Source organism: Scyliorhinus torazame, chromosome 27, assembly GCF_047496885.1.
Source record: "Scyliorhinus torazame isolate Kashiwa2021f chromosome 27, sScyTor2.1, whole genome shotgun sequence".
Taxonomy (NCBI): Eukaryota; Metazoa; Chordata; class Chondrichthyes; order Carcharhiniformes; family Scyliorhinidae; genus Scyliorhinus; species Scyliorhinus torazame.
In genome coordinates, this window is record NC_092733.1 from 44,433,105 (window position 1) to 44,449,091 (window position 15,987).

The following is a 15,987-nucleotide window of genomic DNA, read 5'->3' on the forward strand; positions in this document are numbered from 1 at the left end:
TGTGGCATGTGCTCTGCATTGGGTAATGTAATCCAGCCCCTGTCACTCACAGTCCTGGATTCCGAAATGTGAATCACCATTTGACACCAGAATCCACGCCCAGTTAAACCACCAACCCACACACATTCCAACCACCAATCAAAACCTTTTTGGAATTGTCCCCTGTTGTTTGTGAGTTGATGTGGATTGGGGGATAACCCAGCCCTGATAAATGTCTGGTGATCTGTGCAACTGTGGAAACCTGACAGAGAATCTGCGGGACACGGGGTGATTTTCCCGGCCATCCCACAGCCTGTTTTGTGGCTCCTGAGGCCATTGGACAGCGGCAGGATCTTTCAGTCCCATCGCTGTCAATGGGGCTTCCCGGTGTTTACACCCTCCGCCCCACGGCAGGGGTTCAGTCAGTGGCACCGCAATCACACCAGTGGTAGAGGCGGGCACGATAGCATCATTTAAGATGCATCTAGACAGATATATGAACGGGTGGGGAACAGAGGGATCCTTGGAAAATAGGCGACAGGTTTCATAGAACAATACAGCGCAGTACAGGCCCTTCGGCCCACGATGTTGCACCGAAACAAAAGCCATCTAACCTACACTATACCATTATCATCCATATGTTTATCCAATAAACTTTTAAATGCCCTTAATGTTGGCGAGTTCACTACTGTAGCAGGTAGGGCATTCCACGGCCTCACTACTCTTTGCGTAAAGAACCTACCCCTGACCTCTGTCCTATATCTATTACCCCTCAGTTTAAGGCTATGTCCCCTCGTGCTAGCCATTTCCATCCGCGGGAGAAGGCTCTCACTGTCCACCCTATCTAACCCTCTGATCATTTTGTATGCCTCTATTAAGTCTCCTCTTAACCTTCTTCTCTCTAACGAAAACAACCTCAAGTCCATCAGCCTTTCCTCATAAGATTTTCCCTCCATACCAGGCAACATCCTGGTAAATCTCCTCTGCACCCGTTCCAAAGCCTCCACGTCCTTCCTATAATGCGGTGACCAGAACTGTACGCAATACTCCAAATGCGGCCGTACCAGAGTTCTGTACAGCTGCAACATGACCTCCTGACTCCGGAACTCAATCCCTCTACCAATAAAGGCCAACACTCCATAGGCCTTCTTCACCACCCTATCAACCTGGGTGGCAACTTTCAGGGATCTATGTACATGGACACCTAGATCCCTCTGCTCATCCACACTTTCAAGAACTTTTCCATTAGCCAAATATTCCACATTCCTGTTTTTCCTTCCAAAGTGAATCACCTCACACTTCTCTACATTAAACTCCATTTGCCACCTCTCAGCCCAGCACTGCAGCTTATCTATATCCCTCTGTAACCTGCTACTTCCTTCCTCACTATCGACAACACCACCGACTTTAGTATCGTCTGCAAATTTACTCACCCACCCTTCTGCGCCTTCCTCTAGGTCATTGATAAAAATGACAAACAGCAACGGCCCCAGAACAGATCCTTGTGGTACTCCACTTGTGACAGAACTCCATTCTGAACATTTCCCATCAACCACCACCCTCTGTCTTCTTTCAGCTAGCCAATTTCTGATCCACATCTCTAAATCACCCTCAATCCCCAGCCTCCGTATTTTCTGCAATAGCCTACCGTGGGGAACCTTATCAAACGCTTTGCTGAAATCCATATACACCACATCAACTGCTCTACCCTCGTCTACCTGTTCAGTCACCTTCTCAAAGAACTCGATAAGGTTTGTGAGGCATGACCTACCTTCACAAAGCCATGCTGACTATCCCTGATCATATTATTCCTATCTAGATGATTATAAATCTTGTCTCTTATAATCCCCTCCAAGACTTTACCCACTGCAGACGTGAGGCTCACCGGTCTATAGTTGCCGGGGTTGTCTCTGCTCCCTTTTTTGAACAAAGGGACCACATTTGCTATCCTCCAGTCCTCTGGCACTATTCCTGTATCCAATGATGACATAAAAATCAAAGCCAATGGTCCAGCAATCTGGATCTGGATTGGCGCAGGCTGGGAGGGCCGAAGGGCCTGTTGCTGTGCTGTACTTTTCTTTGTTCTTTTGAATGTCCGGGAAGTCCCACTCACTGACTCCAGTGAAGACACAATTAAACTAAACATGACAGAAATCATCAAAATAAACTCTTCCTTTCCAAAAATATACATCCACCCAATTCATCAGCAGGAAATGTTGTTGCTTGTATTTTACCTGAGGTCTCGTTGTTGGTCTTCAGGGTCTCCGTGGTTACTGTGGGTGTGGAGCTGGGGGGAGGGGCTTTCTGATGGGTGCTGAAGGAAAGGATTAAGCAAAGATTTATTGAAGCACAAAATGGACAAAATTGACAGCAAAGTGAGTGAGATCCACAGAGTCATCAGATCGCGACAGTGGAGAAGGAAGCCATTCAGCCCATCGATCTATCTCTGTCTTAAAGACACTCAGCGATTTGACCTCCGCAGCCTTCTGCGGCAAAGAGTTCCACAGTTTCACCACCTTCTGGCTGAAGAAATTCCCTCATCTCTGTTTTAAAGGATCGTCCCTTTAGTTTGAGATTGTGTCCTCGGCTTCTAGTCCCAGAGAGGGAAAGGCCAGCGTATTAAACTTGTTGCGATTCATGCACAAGGACACCCAGGTCCCTCTGCACAGCAGCATGCTGCAATTCGCTACCGTTTAAATAACAGCCCATTTGGTTATTATTCCCACCAGAATGGATGACGTCACATTTCCCAACAATGAATTCCATCGGCCAGACCCTTGCCCACTCGCTTAAACCATCGAGATCCCTCTGCAGACTTTCAGTGTCCACTGTACACTTTGCTCTACCACTCATCTTCGTGTCATCTGCCAACTTTGACAAATTACAATTGGTCCCCAATTACAAATCATTGATGTAAATTGTAAACAATTGCAGTCCCAACACTGATCCCTGAGGCCGCTGATCGCCAATTAGAAAAACGCCCATTTAGCCCCACTCTTTGCTTTCTGTTTGTTAACCAATCCTCTATCCGGGCTAATAACTTACCCGTAATGCCGAGCACCTTTATCTTACGCAGCAGCTTGTCGAATACCTTCTGGAAATCCAGGTACATCACATCCACCGGTCCCCACTGTCCACCCCGCTCGTAATATCCACAAAGAGTTCTTGTAAATTAATTAAATAGGCCCCGCCTTTCATGATCTCACACTGCGTCTGCCCAAAGGGACAATTTAAAAGAAGATAATTTTGAGTACCAATTAGGTTTTTTCCCAATGAAGGGGCAATTTAGTGTGGGAAGTCTACACAAGCTGCACATCTTTGGGTTGTGGGGGTGAGACCCCCGCAGACACGGGGAGAATGTGCAAACTCCACGCAGACAGTGACCAGGGGCAATGGGACAATTTCTGTCCGGATGTCTCACTATTTCATCCCTGATGATAGATTCAAGCATTGTCCCCACCAGAGGTTAAGCTAACTGGCCTATAGTTATTCACCTTTTGTTTGCCTCCTTTTTTAAACAGGGGCGTCACATTTTAATTTTCCAATCTCCTGGAACCGCCTCATAGTCCAGCGAAGTTTGGTAAATTACCACGAACGTATTTGCTATTTCCCCCGCCATCTCTTTTAGTATCCTGGGATGTATTCCATCAAGGCCAGGAGACTTGTCTACCTTATGTGATAATGATGGTTTCTCAGTCCTAGCCTGCTGTAGCCTCCTTGCCATCAATTATTGGCATGGTATTTGTGTCTTCCACTGTTCAATGCCGCAGCCGTTTCCTCATTATTATCCCATTATTAAATCTCCCTTCTCGTCCTCTAATGGACCAATGATCACCTTCACATCTTTACATTCAATATATTTGAGAAACTTTTGTTGTCAGTTTTTATATTCGGAGCTAGTCTGCTCTCAGATTCTAACTTCCTTTTCTTTCTAGCATTTTTCATGGCTTTTTGTTGATCTTTAAAGATTTCCCAATCCTCTTGTTCCCACTAAGCTTTGCCACTTTGTTTGCATTTTCTTTCAATTTGATTCCCTCCTTGGTTTCCATAGTTATCCATGGCTGAATAGCCCTTTTCCGACAGTCCATCTTTTCAATACCAGGAGTGTTTTGTTCCGATAAATTCCGACCGTTCCTCTTCCCACTGCTATTCACTAACGAGTGGTAATTGTGCAGAATGTGTTCATTAATCACCACAGGGGAATGTACACAAGGAAGTTGGAACACAGAATAAATGTTTGTATACCAGAAACAAGGAAAGAGAGCTCGCAGAGAGAAGAGATATATAATAAGAATAATCTTTATTAGTGCCAAAAATAGGCTTGCATTATCACTGCAATGAAGTTACGATGAAAATCCCCTAGTCGCCACATTCCGGCGCCTGTTTGGGTACTCAGGGAGAATTCAGAATGTCCAATTCACCGAACAAGCACGTCTTTCGGGACTTGTGGCAGGAAACCGGAGCACCCGGAGGAAACCCACACAGACACATGGAGAACGTGCAGACTCCGCACAGACCGTGTTCCAAGTGGTAATGGAACCCGGGAACCTGGACCTGTGAAGCAACAGTGCTAAACATTGCGCTGCTGTGCTGCCGACTAGAACATTGTGAGGAAAGACAGTGTATCTGACACACTGTGACACCCTGTCCCAGAGAGGGAAAGGACAGTGTATCTAACTCACTGTGACACCCAGTCCCAGAGAGGGGAAGGACAGTGTATCTAACACACTGTGACACCCAGTCCCAGAGAGGGAAAGGACAGTGTATCTAACTCACTGTGACACCCAGTCCCAGAGAGGGAAAGGACAGTGTATCTAACACACTGTGACACCCAGTCCCAGAGAGGGAAAGGACAGTGTATCTAACACACAGTGACTCTCAGTCCCAGAGGGGGAAAGGACAGTGTATCTAACTCACTGTGACACCCAGTCCCAGAGAGGGAAAGAACAGTGTGTCTGACACACTGTGACACCCAGTCCCAGAGAGGGAAAGGGCAGTGTATCTAACTCACTGTGACACCCAGTCCCAGAGAGGGAAAGGACAGTGTATCTAACACACTGTGACACCCAGTCCCAGAGAGGGAAAGGACAGTGTACCTAACACACTGTGACACCCAGTCCCAGAGAGGGAAAGGACAGTGTATCTAACTCACTGTGACACCCAGTCCCAGAGAGGGAAAGGACAGTGTATCTAACACACTGTGACACCCAGTCCCAGAGAGGGAAAGGACAGTGTATCTAACTCACTGTGACACCCAGTCCCAGAGAGGGAAAGGACAGTGTATCTAACACACTGTGACACCCAGTCCCAGAGAGGGAAAGGACAGTGTATCTAACACACTGTGACACCCGGTCCCAGAGAAGGAAAGGGCAGTGTATCTAACACACTGTGACACCTTGTCCCAGAGAGGGAAAGGACAGTGTATCTAACACACAGTGACTCCCAGTCCCAGAGGGGGAAAGGACAGTGTGTCTAACTCACTGTGACACCCAGTCCCAGAGAGGGAAAGAACAGTGTGTCTGACACACTGTAACACCCAGTCCCAGAGGGGGAAAGGACAGTGTATCTAACTCACTGTGACACCCAGTCCCAGAGAGGGAAAGGACAGTGTATCTAACACACTGTGACACCCAGTCCCAGAGAGGGAAAGGACAGTGTATCTAACTCACTGTGACACCCAGTCCCAGAGAGGGAAAGGACAGTGTATCTAACACACTGTGACACCCAGTCCCAGAGAGGGAAAGGACAGTGTATCTAACTCACTGTGACACCCAGTCCCAGAGAGGGAAAGGACAGTGTATCTAACACACTGTGAAACCCAGTCACAGAGAGGGAAAGGACAGTGTATCTAACACACTGTGACACCCAGTCCCAGAGAGGGAAAGGACAGTGTATCTAACACACTGTGACACCCAGTCCCAGAGAGGGAAAGGACAGTGTATCTAACACACTGTGACACCCGGTCCCAGAGGGGGAAAGGACAGTGTATCTAACACACTGTGACACCCAGTCCCAGAGAGGGAATGGACAGTGTATCTAACACACAGTGACTCCCAGTCCCAGAGGGGGAAAGGACAGTGTATCTAACTCACTGTGACACCCAGTCCCAGAGAGGGAAAGAACAGTTTGTCTGACACACTGTGACACCCAGTCCCAGAGAGGGAAAGGACAGTGTATCTAACTCACTGTGACACCCAGTCCCAGAGAGGGAAAGGACAGTGTATCTAACACACTGTGACACCCAGTCCCAGAGAGGGAAAGGACAGTGTATCTAACACACTGTGACACCCAGTCCCAGAGAGGGAAAGGACAGTGTATCTAACTCACTGTGACACCCATTCCCAGAGAGGTAAAGGACAGTGTATCTAACACACTGTGACACCCAGTCCCAGAGAGGGAAAGGACAGTGTATCTAACTCACTGTGACACCCAGTCCCAGAGAGGGAAAGGACAGTGTATCTAACACACTGTGACACCCAGTCCCAGAGAGGGAAAGGACAGTGTATCTAACACACTGTGACACCCGGTCCCAGAGAAGGAAAGGACAGTGTATCTAACACACTGTGACACCTTGTCCCAGAGGGGGAAAGGACAGTGTATCTAACACACTGTGACACCCAGTCCCAGAGAGGGAAAGGACAGTGTATCTAACACACAGTGACTCCCAGTCCCAGAGGGGGAAAGGACAGTGTATCTAACTCACTGTGACACCCAGTCCCAGAGAGGGAAAGAACAGTGTGTCTGACACACTGTAACACCCAGTCCCAGAGGGGGAAAGGACAGTGTATCTAACTCACTGTGACACCCAGTCCCAGAGAGGGAAAGGACAGTGTATCTAACACACTGAATCTAACACACTGTGACACCCAGTCCCAGAGAGGGAAAGGACAGTGTATCTAACTCACTGTGACACCCAGTCCCAAAGAGGGAAAGGACAGTGTATCTAACACACTGTGACACCCAGTCCCAGAGAGGGAAAGGACAGTGTATCTAACTCACTGTGAAACCCAGTCCCAGAGAGGGAAAGGACAGTGTATCTAACACACTGTGAAACCCAGTCACAGAGAGGGAAAGGACAGTGTATCTAACACACTGTGACACCCAGTCCCAGAGAGGGAAAGGACAGTGTACCTAACACACTGTGACACCCAGTCCCAGAGAGGGAAAGGACAGTGTATCTAACTCACTGTGACACCCAGTCCCAGAGAGGGAAAGGACAGTGTATCTAACACACTGTGACACCCAGTCCCAGAGAGGGAAAGGACAATGTATCTAACACACTGTGACACCCAGTCCCAGAGAGGGAAAGGACAGTGTATCTAACACACTGTGACACCCGGTCCCAGAGAAGGAAAGGACAGTGTATCTAACACACTGTGACACCTTGTCCCAGAGGGGGAAAGGACAGTGTATCTAACACACTGTGACACCCAGTCCCAGAGAGGGAAAGGACAGTGTATCTAACACACAGTGACTCCCAGTCCCAGAGGGGGAAAGGACAGTGTGTCTAACTCACTGTGACACCCAGTCCCAGAGAGGGAAAGAACAGTGTGTCTGACACACTGTAACACCCAGTCCCAGAGGGGGAAAGGACAGTGTATCTAACTCACTGTGACACCCAGTCCCAGAGAGGGAAAGGACAGTGTATCTAACACACTGTGACACCCAGTCCCAGAGAGGGAAAGGACAGTGTATCTAACTCACTGTGACACCCAGTCCCAGAGAGGGAAAGGACAGTGTATCTAACACACTGTGACACCCAGTCCCAGAGAGGGAAAGGACAGTGTATCTAACACACTGTGACACCCAGTCCCAGAGAGGGAAAGGACAGTGTATCTAACACACTGTGACACCCGGTCCCAGAGGGGGAAAGCACAGTGTATCTAACACACTGTGACACCCAGTCCCAGAGAGGGAAAGGACAGTGTATCTAACACACAGTGACTCCCAGTCCCAGAGGGGGAAAGGACAGTGTATCTAACTCACTGTGACACCCAGTCCCAGAGAGGGAAAGAACAGTTTGTCTGACACACTGTGACACCCAGTCCCAGAGAGGGAAAGGACAGTGTATCTAACTCACTGTGACGCCCAGTCCCAGAGAGGGAAAGGACAGTGTATCTAACACACTGTGACACCCAGTCCGAGAGAGGGAAAGGACAGTGTATCTAACACACTGTGACACCCAGTCCCAGAGAGGGAAAGGACAGTGTATCTAACTCACTGTGACACCCATTCCCAGAGAGGTAAAGGACAGTGTATCTAACACACTGTGACACCCAGTCCCAGAGAGGGAAAGGACAGTGTATCTAACTCACTGTGACACCCAGTCCCAGAGAGGGAAAGGACAGTGTATCTAACACACTGTGACACCCAGTCCCAGAGAGGGAAAGGACAGTGTATCTAACACACTGTGACACCCGGTCCCAGAGAAGGAAAGGACAGTGTATCTAACACACTGTGACACCTTGTCCCAGAGGGGGAAAGGACAGTGTATCTAACACACTGTGACACCCAGTCCCAGAGAGGGAAAGGACAGTGTATCTAACACACAGTGACTCCCAGTCCCAGAGGGGGAAAGGACAGTGTGTCTAACTCACTGTGACACCCAGTCCCAGAGAGGGAAAGAACAGTGTGTCTGACACACTGTAACACCCAGTCCCAGAGGGGGAAAGGACAGTGTATCTAACTCACTGTGACACCCAGTCCCAGAGAGGGAAAGGACAGTGTATCTAACACACTGTGACACCCAGTCCCAGAGAGGGAAAGGACAGTGTATCTAACTCACTGTGACACCCAGTCCCAGAGAGGGAAAGGACAGTGTATCTAACACACTGTGACACCCAGTCCCAGAGAGGGAAAGGACAGTGTATCTAACTCACTGTGACACCCAGTCCCAGAGAGGGAAAGGACAGTGTATCTAACACACTGTGAAACCCAGTCACAGAGAGGAAAAGGACAGTGTATCTAACACACTGTGACACCCAGTCCCAGAGAGGGAAAGGACAGTGTATCTAACACACTGTGACACCCAGTCCCAGAGAGGGAAAGGACAGTGTATCTAACACACTGTGACACCCGGTCCCAGAGGGGGAAAGGACAGTGTATCTAACACACTGTGACACCCAGTCCCAGAGAGGAAAAGGACAGTGTATCTAACACACAGTGACTCCCAGTCCCAGAGGGGGAAAGGACAGTGTATCTAACTCACTGTGACACCCAGTCCCAGAGAGGGAAAGAACAGTTTGTCTGACACACTGTGACACCCAGTCCCAGAGAGGGAAAGGACAGTGTATCTAACTCACTGTGACACCCAGTCCCAGAGAGGGAAAGGACAGTGTATCTAACACACTGTGACACCCAGTCCCAGAGAGGGAAAGGACAGTGTATCTAACACACTGTGACACCCAGTCCCAGAGAGGGAAAGGACAGTGTATCTAACTCACTGTGACACCCATTCCCAGAGAGGTAAAGGACAGTGTATCTAACACACTGTGACACCCAGTCCCAGAGAGGGAAAGGACAGTGTATCTAACTCACTGTGACACCCAGTCCCAGAGAGGGAAAGGACAGTGTATCTAACACACTGTGACACCCAGTCCCAGAGAGGGAAAGGACAGTGTATCTAACACACTGTGACACCCGGTCCCAGAGAAGGAAAGGACAGTGTATCTAACACACTGTGACACCTTGTCCCAGAGGGGGAAAGGACAGTGTATCTAACACACTGTGACACTCAGTCCCAGAGAGTGAAAGGACAGTGTATCTAACACACAGTGACTCCCAGTCCCAGAGGGGGAAAGGACAGTGTATCTAACTCACTGTGACACCCAGTCCCAGAGAGGGAAAGAACAGTGTGTCTGACACACTGTAACACCCAGTCCCAGAGGGGGAAAGGACAGTGTATCTAACTCACTGTGACACCCAGTCCCAGAGAGGGAAAGGACAGTGTATCTAACACACTGAATCTAACACACTGTGACACCCAGTCCCAGAGAGGGAAAGGACAGTGTATCTAACTCACTGTGACACCCAGTCCCAGAGAGGGAAAGGACAGTGTATCTAACACACTGTGACACCCAGTCCCAGAGAGGGAAAGGACAGTGTATCTAACTCACTGTGAAACCCAGTCCCAGAGAGGGAAAGGACAGTGTATCTAACACACTGTGACACCCAGTCCCAGAGAGGGAAAGGACAGTGTATCTAACTCACTGTGAAACCCAGTCCCAGAGAGGGAAAGGACAGTGTATCTAACACACAGTGACTCCCAGTCCCAGAGGGGGAAAGGACAGTGTGTCTAACTCACTGTGACACCCAGTCCCAGAGAGGGAAAGAACAGTGTGTCTGACACACTGTAACACCCAGTCCCAGAGGGGGAAAGGACAGTGTATCTAACTCACTGTGACACCCAGTCCCAGAGAGGGAAAGGACAGTGTATCTAACACACTGTGACACCCAGTCCCAGAGAGGGAAAGGACAGTGTATCTAACTCACTGTGACACCCAGTCCCAGAGAGGGAAAGGACAGTGTATCTAACACACTGTGACACCCAGTCCCAGAGAGGGAAAGGACAGTGTATCTAACTCACTGTGACACCCAGTCCCAGAGAGGGAAAGGACAGTGTATCTAACACACTGTGAAACCCAGTCACAGAGAGGGAAAGGACAGTGTATCTAACACACTGTGACACCCAGTCCCAGAGAGGGAAAGGACAGTGTATCTAACACATTGTGACACCCAGTCCCAGAGAGGGAAAGGACAGTGTATCTAACACACTGTGACACCCGGTCCCAGAGGGGGAAAGCACAGTGTATCTAACACACTGTGACACCCAGTCCCAGAGAGGGAAAGGACAGTGTATCTAACACACAGTGACTCCCAGTCCCAGAGGGGGAAAGGACAGTGTATCTAACTCACTGTGACACCCAGTCCCAGAGAGGGAAAGAACAGTTTGTCTGACACACTGTGACACCCAGTCCCAGAGAGGGAAAGGACAGTGTATCTAACTCACTGTGACGCCCAGTCCCAGAGAGGGAAAGGACAGTGTATCTAACACACTGTGACACCCAGTCCCAGAGAGGGAAAGGACAGTGTATCTAACACACTGTGACACCCAGTCCCAGAGAGGGAAAGGACAGTGTATCTAACTCACTGTGACACCCATTCCCAGAGAGGTAAAGGACAGTGTATCTAACACACTGTGACACCCAGTCCCAGAGAGGGAAAGGACAGTGTATCTAACTCACTGTGACACCCAGTCCCAGAGAGGGAAAGGACAGTGTATCTAACACACTGTGACACCCAGTCCCAGAGAGGGAAAGGACAGTGTATCGAACACACTGTGACACCCGGTCCCAGAGAAGGAAAGGACAGTGTATCTAACACACTGTGACACCTTGTCCCAGAGGGGGAAAGGACAGTGTATCTAACACACTGTGACACCCAGTCCCAGAGAGGGAAAGGACAGTGTATATAACACACAGTGACTCCCAGTCCCAGAGAGGGAAAGGACAGTGTATCTGACACACTGAATCTAACACACTGTGACACCCAGTCCCAGAGAGGGAAAGGACAGTGTATCTAACTCACTGTGACACCCAGTCCCAGAGAGGGAAAGGACAGTGTATCTAACACACTGTGACACCCAGTCCCAGAGAGGGAAAGGACAGTGTATCTAACTCACTGTGACACCCAGTCCCAGAGAGGGAAAGGACAGTGTATCTAACACACTGTGAAACCCAGTCACAGAGAGGGAAAGGACAGTGTATCTAACACACTGTGACACCCAGTCCCAGAGAGGGAAAGGACAGTGTATCTAACACACTGTGACACCCAGTCTCAGAGAGGGAAAGGACAGTGTATCTAACACACTGTGACTCCCGGTCCCAGAGGGGGAAAGGACAGTGTATCTAACACACTGTGACACCCAGTCCCAGAGAGGGAAAGGACAGTGTATCTAACACACAGTGACTCCCAGTCCCAGAGGGGGAAAGGACAGTGTATCTAACTCACTGTGACACCCAGTCCCAGAGAGGGAAAGAACAGTGTGTCTGACACACTGTAACACCCAGTCCCAGAGGGGGAAAGGACAGTGTATCTAACTCACTGTGACACCCAGTCCCAGAGAGGGAAAGGACAGTGTATCTAACACACTGTGACACGCAGTTCCAGAGAGGGAAAGGACAGTGTATCTAACTCACTGTGACACCCAGTCCCAGAGAGGGAAAGGACAGTGTATCTAACACACTGTGACACCCCGTCCCAGAGAGGGAAAGGACAGTGTATCTAACACACTGTGACACCCAGTCCCAGAGAGGGAAAGGACAGTGTATCTAACACACTGTGACACCCTGTCCCAGAGAAGGAAAGGACAGTGTATCTAACACACTGTGACTCTCAGTCCCAGAGGGGGAAAGGACAGTGTATCTAACACACTGTGACACCCAGTCCCAGAGAGGGAAAGGACAGTGTATCTAACACACAGTGACTCCCAGTCCCAGAGGGGGAAAGGACAGTGTATCAAACACACAGTGACTCCCAGTCCCAGAGGGGGGAAGGACGGTGTATCTAACACACTGTGACTCTCAGTCCCAGAGAGGGAAAGGACGGTGTATCTAACAAACTGTGACACCCAGTCCCAGAGAGGGAAAGGACAGTGTATCTAACACACTGTGACACTCAGTCCCAGAGGGGGAAAGGACGGTGCATCTAACACACTGTGACACCCAGTCCCAGAGAAGGAAAGGACGGTGTATCTAACACACTGTGACACCCAGTCCCAGAGAGGGAAAGGACAGTGTATCTAACACACAGTGACTCCCAGTCCCAGAGGGGGAAAGGACAGTGTATCTAACACACTGTGACTCTCAGTCCCAGAGAGGGAAAGGACGGTGTATCTAACAGACTGTGACACCCAGTCCCAGAGAGGGAAAGGACAGTGTATCTAACACACTGTGACACCCAGTCCCAGAGAGGGAAAGGACAGTGTATCTAACACACTGTGACTCTCAGTCCCAGAGAGGGAAAGGACGGTGTATCTAACACATTGTGACTCTCAGACCCAGAGAGGGAAAGGACAGTGTATCTAACACACTGTGACTCTCAGTCCCAGAGAGGGAAAGGACAGTGTATCCAACACACTGCGACACCCAGTCCCAGAGAGGGAAAGGACAGTGTATCTAACACACTGTGACTCTCAGTCCCAGAGAGGGAAAGGACGGTGTATCTAACACACTGTGACACCCAGTCCCAGAGAGGGAAAGGACAGTGTATCTAACATACTGTGACACTCAGTCCCAGAGAGGGAAAGGACGGTGTATCTAACACACTGTGACTCCCAGTCCCAGAGAGGGAAAGGACAGTGTATCTAACACACTGTGGCACCCAGTCCCAGAGAGGGAAAGGACGGTGTATCTAACACACTGTGACTCCCAGTCCCAGAGGGGGAAAGGACAGTGTATCTAACACACTGTGACTCCCAGTCCCAGAGGGGGAAAGGACAGTGTATCTAACACACTGTGACACCCAGTCCCAGAGAGGGAAAGGACAGTGTATCTAACACACTGTGACACCCAGTCCCAGAGAGGGAAAGGACAGTGTATCTAACACACTGTGACTCTCAGTCCCAGAGAGGGAAAGGACGGTGTATCTAACAAACTGTGACACCCAGTCCCAGAGAGGGAAAGGACAGTGTATCTAACATACTGTGACACCCAGTCCCAGAGGGGGAAAGGACGGTGTATCTAACACACTGTGACACCCAGTCCCAGAGAAGGAAAGGACGGTGTATCTAACACACTGTGACACCCAGTCCCAGAGAGGGAAAGGACAGTGTATCTAACACACAGTGACTCCCAGTCCCAGAGGGGGAAAGGACAGTGTATCTAACACACTGTGACTCTCAGTCCCAGAGAGGGAAAGGACGGTGTATCTAACACACTGTGACACCCAGTCCCAGAGAGGGAAAGGACAGTGTATCTAACACACTGTGACACCCAGTCCCAGAGAGGGAAAGGACAGTGTATCTAACACACTGTGACTCTCAGTCCCAGAGAGGGAAAGGACGGTGTATCTAACACACTGTGACTCTCAGTCCCAGAGAGGGAAAGGACAGTGTATCTAACACACTGTGACTCTCAGTCCCAGAGAGGGAAAGGACAGTGTATCAAACACACTGCGACACCCAGTCCCAGAGAGGGAAAGGACAGTGTATCTAACACACTATGACTCTCAGTCCCAGAGAGGGAAAGGACGGTGAATCTAACACACTGTGACACCCAGTCCCAGAGAGGGAAAGGACAGTGTATCTAACACACTGTGACACCCAGTCCCAGAGAGGGAAAGGACAGTGTATCTAACACACTGTGACACTCAGTCCCAGAGAGGGAAAGGACGGTGTATCTAACACACTGTGACTCCCAGTCCCAGAGAGAGAGAAAGGACAGTGTATCTAACACACTGTGACACCCAGTCCCAGAGAGGGAAAGGACAGTGTATCTAACACACTGTGACACCCAGTCCCAGAGAGGGAAAGGACAGTGTATCTAACACACTGTGACTCTCAGTCCCAGAGAGGGAAAGGACGGTGTATCTAACAAACTGTGACACCCAGTCCCAGAGAGGGAAAGGACAGTGTATCTAACATACTGTGACACCCAGTCCCAGAGGGGGAAAGGACGGTGTATCTAACACACTGTGACACCCAGTCCCAGAGAAGGAAAGGACGGTGTATCTAACACACTGTGACACCCAGTCCCAGAGAGGGAAAGGACAGTGTATCTAACACACAGTGACTCCCAGTCCCAGAGGGGGAAAGGACAGTGTATCTAACACACTGTGACTCTCAGTCCCAGAGAGGGAAAGGACGGTGTATCTAACACACTGTGACACCCAGTCCCAGAGAGGGAAAGGACAGTGTATCTAACACACTGTGACACCCAGTCCCAGAGAGGGAAAGGACAGTGTATCTAACACACTGTGACTCTCAGTCCCAGAGAGGGAAAGGACGGTGTATCTAACACACTGTGACTCTCAGTCCCAGAGAGGGAAAGGACAGTGTATCTAACACACTGTGACTCTCAGTCCCAGAGAGGGAAAGGACAGTGTATCAAACACACTGCGACACCCAGTCCCAGAGAGGGAAAGGACAGTGTATCTAACACACTATGACTCTCAGTCCCAGAGAGGGAAAGGACGGTGAATCTAACACACTGTGACACCCAGTCCCAGAGAGGGAAAGGACAGTGTATCTAACACACTGTGACACTCAGTCCCAGAGAGGGAAAGGACGGTGTATCTAACACACTGTGACTCCCAGTCCCAGAGAGGGAAAGGACAGTGTATCTAACACACTGTGGCACCCAGTCCCAGAGAGGGAAAGGACGGTGTATCTAACACACTGTGACTCCCAGTCCCAGAGGGGGAAAGGACAGTGTATCTAACACACTGTGACTCCCAGTCCCAGAGGGGGAAAGGACACTGTATCTAACACACTGTGACACCCAGTCCCAGAGAGGGAAAGGACAGTGTATCTAAAACACTGTGACACCCAGTCCCAGAGAGGGAGTGGACAGTGTATCAAACACACTGTGATTCCCAGTCCCAGAGAGGGAAAGGACGGTGTATCTAATACACAGTGACTCCCAGTCCCAGAGGGAGAAAGGACAGTGTATCTAACACACTGTGACTCCCAGTCCCAGAGGGGGAAAGGACGGTGTATCTAACACACTGTGACTCTCAGTCCCAGAGAGGGAAAGGCCGGTGTATCTAACACACTGTGACACCCAGTCCCAGAGAGGGAAAGGACAGTGTATCTAACACACTGTGACACCCAGTCCCAGAGGGGGAAAGGACGGTGTATCTAACACACTGTGACACCCAGTCCCAGAGAAGGAAAGGACGGTGTATCTAACACACTGTGACACCCAGTCCAAGAGAGGGAAAGGACAGTGTATCTAACACACAGTGACTCCCAGTCCCAGAGGGGGAAAGGACAGTGTATCAAACACACTG

General features: G+C 49.7%; 1 protein-coding gene across 4 annotated transcripts in view; it reads right to left on the reverse strand.

Annotated features, from left to right (window-relative positions):
• Positions 1 to 15,987, reverse strand: part of LOC140403376 (uncharacterized) — a 207,682-nt gene that overhangs the window by 125,841 nt on the left and 65,854 nt on the right. For 2 of the 4 annotated variants that reach the window (XM_072491304.1, XM_072491303.1), the window contains exon 2: positions 2,214 to 2,293. The exons of 1 other annotated variant lie outside the window; for it this stretch is intronic. The gene's annotated coding sequence lies outside the window, so the exon portion shown is untranslated. Of the gene's footprint in view, positions 1 to 2,213; positions 2,294 to 3,024; positions 3,135 to 15,987 lie in introns of those variants that run through there. One more of the 4 variants, XM_072491302.1, reaches the window with a different exon arrangement.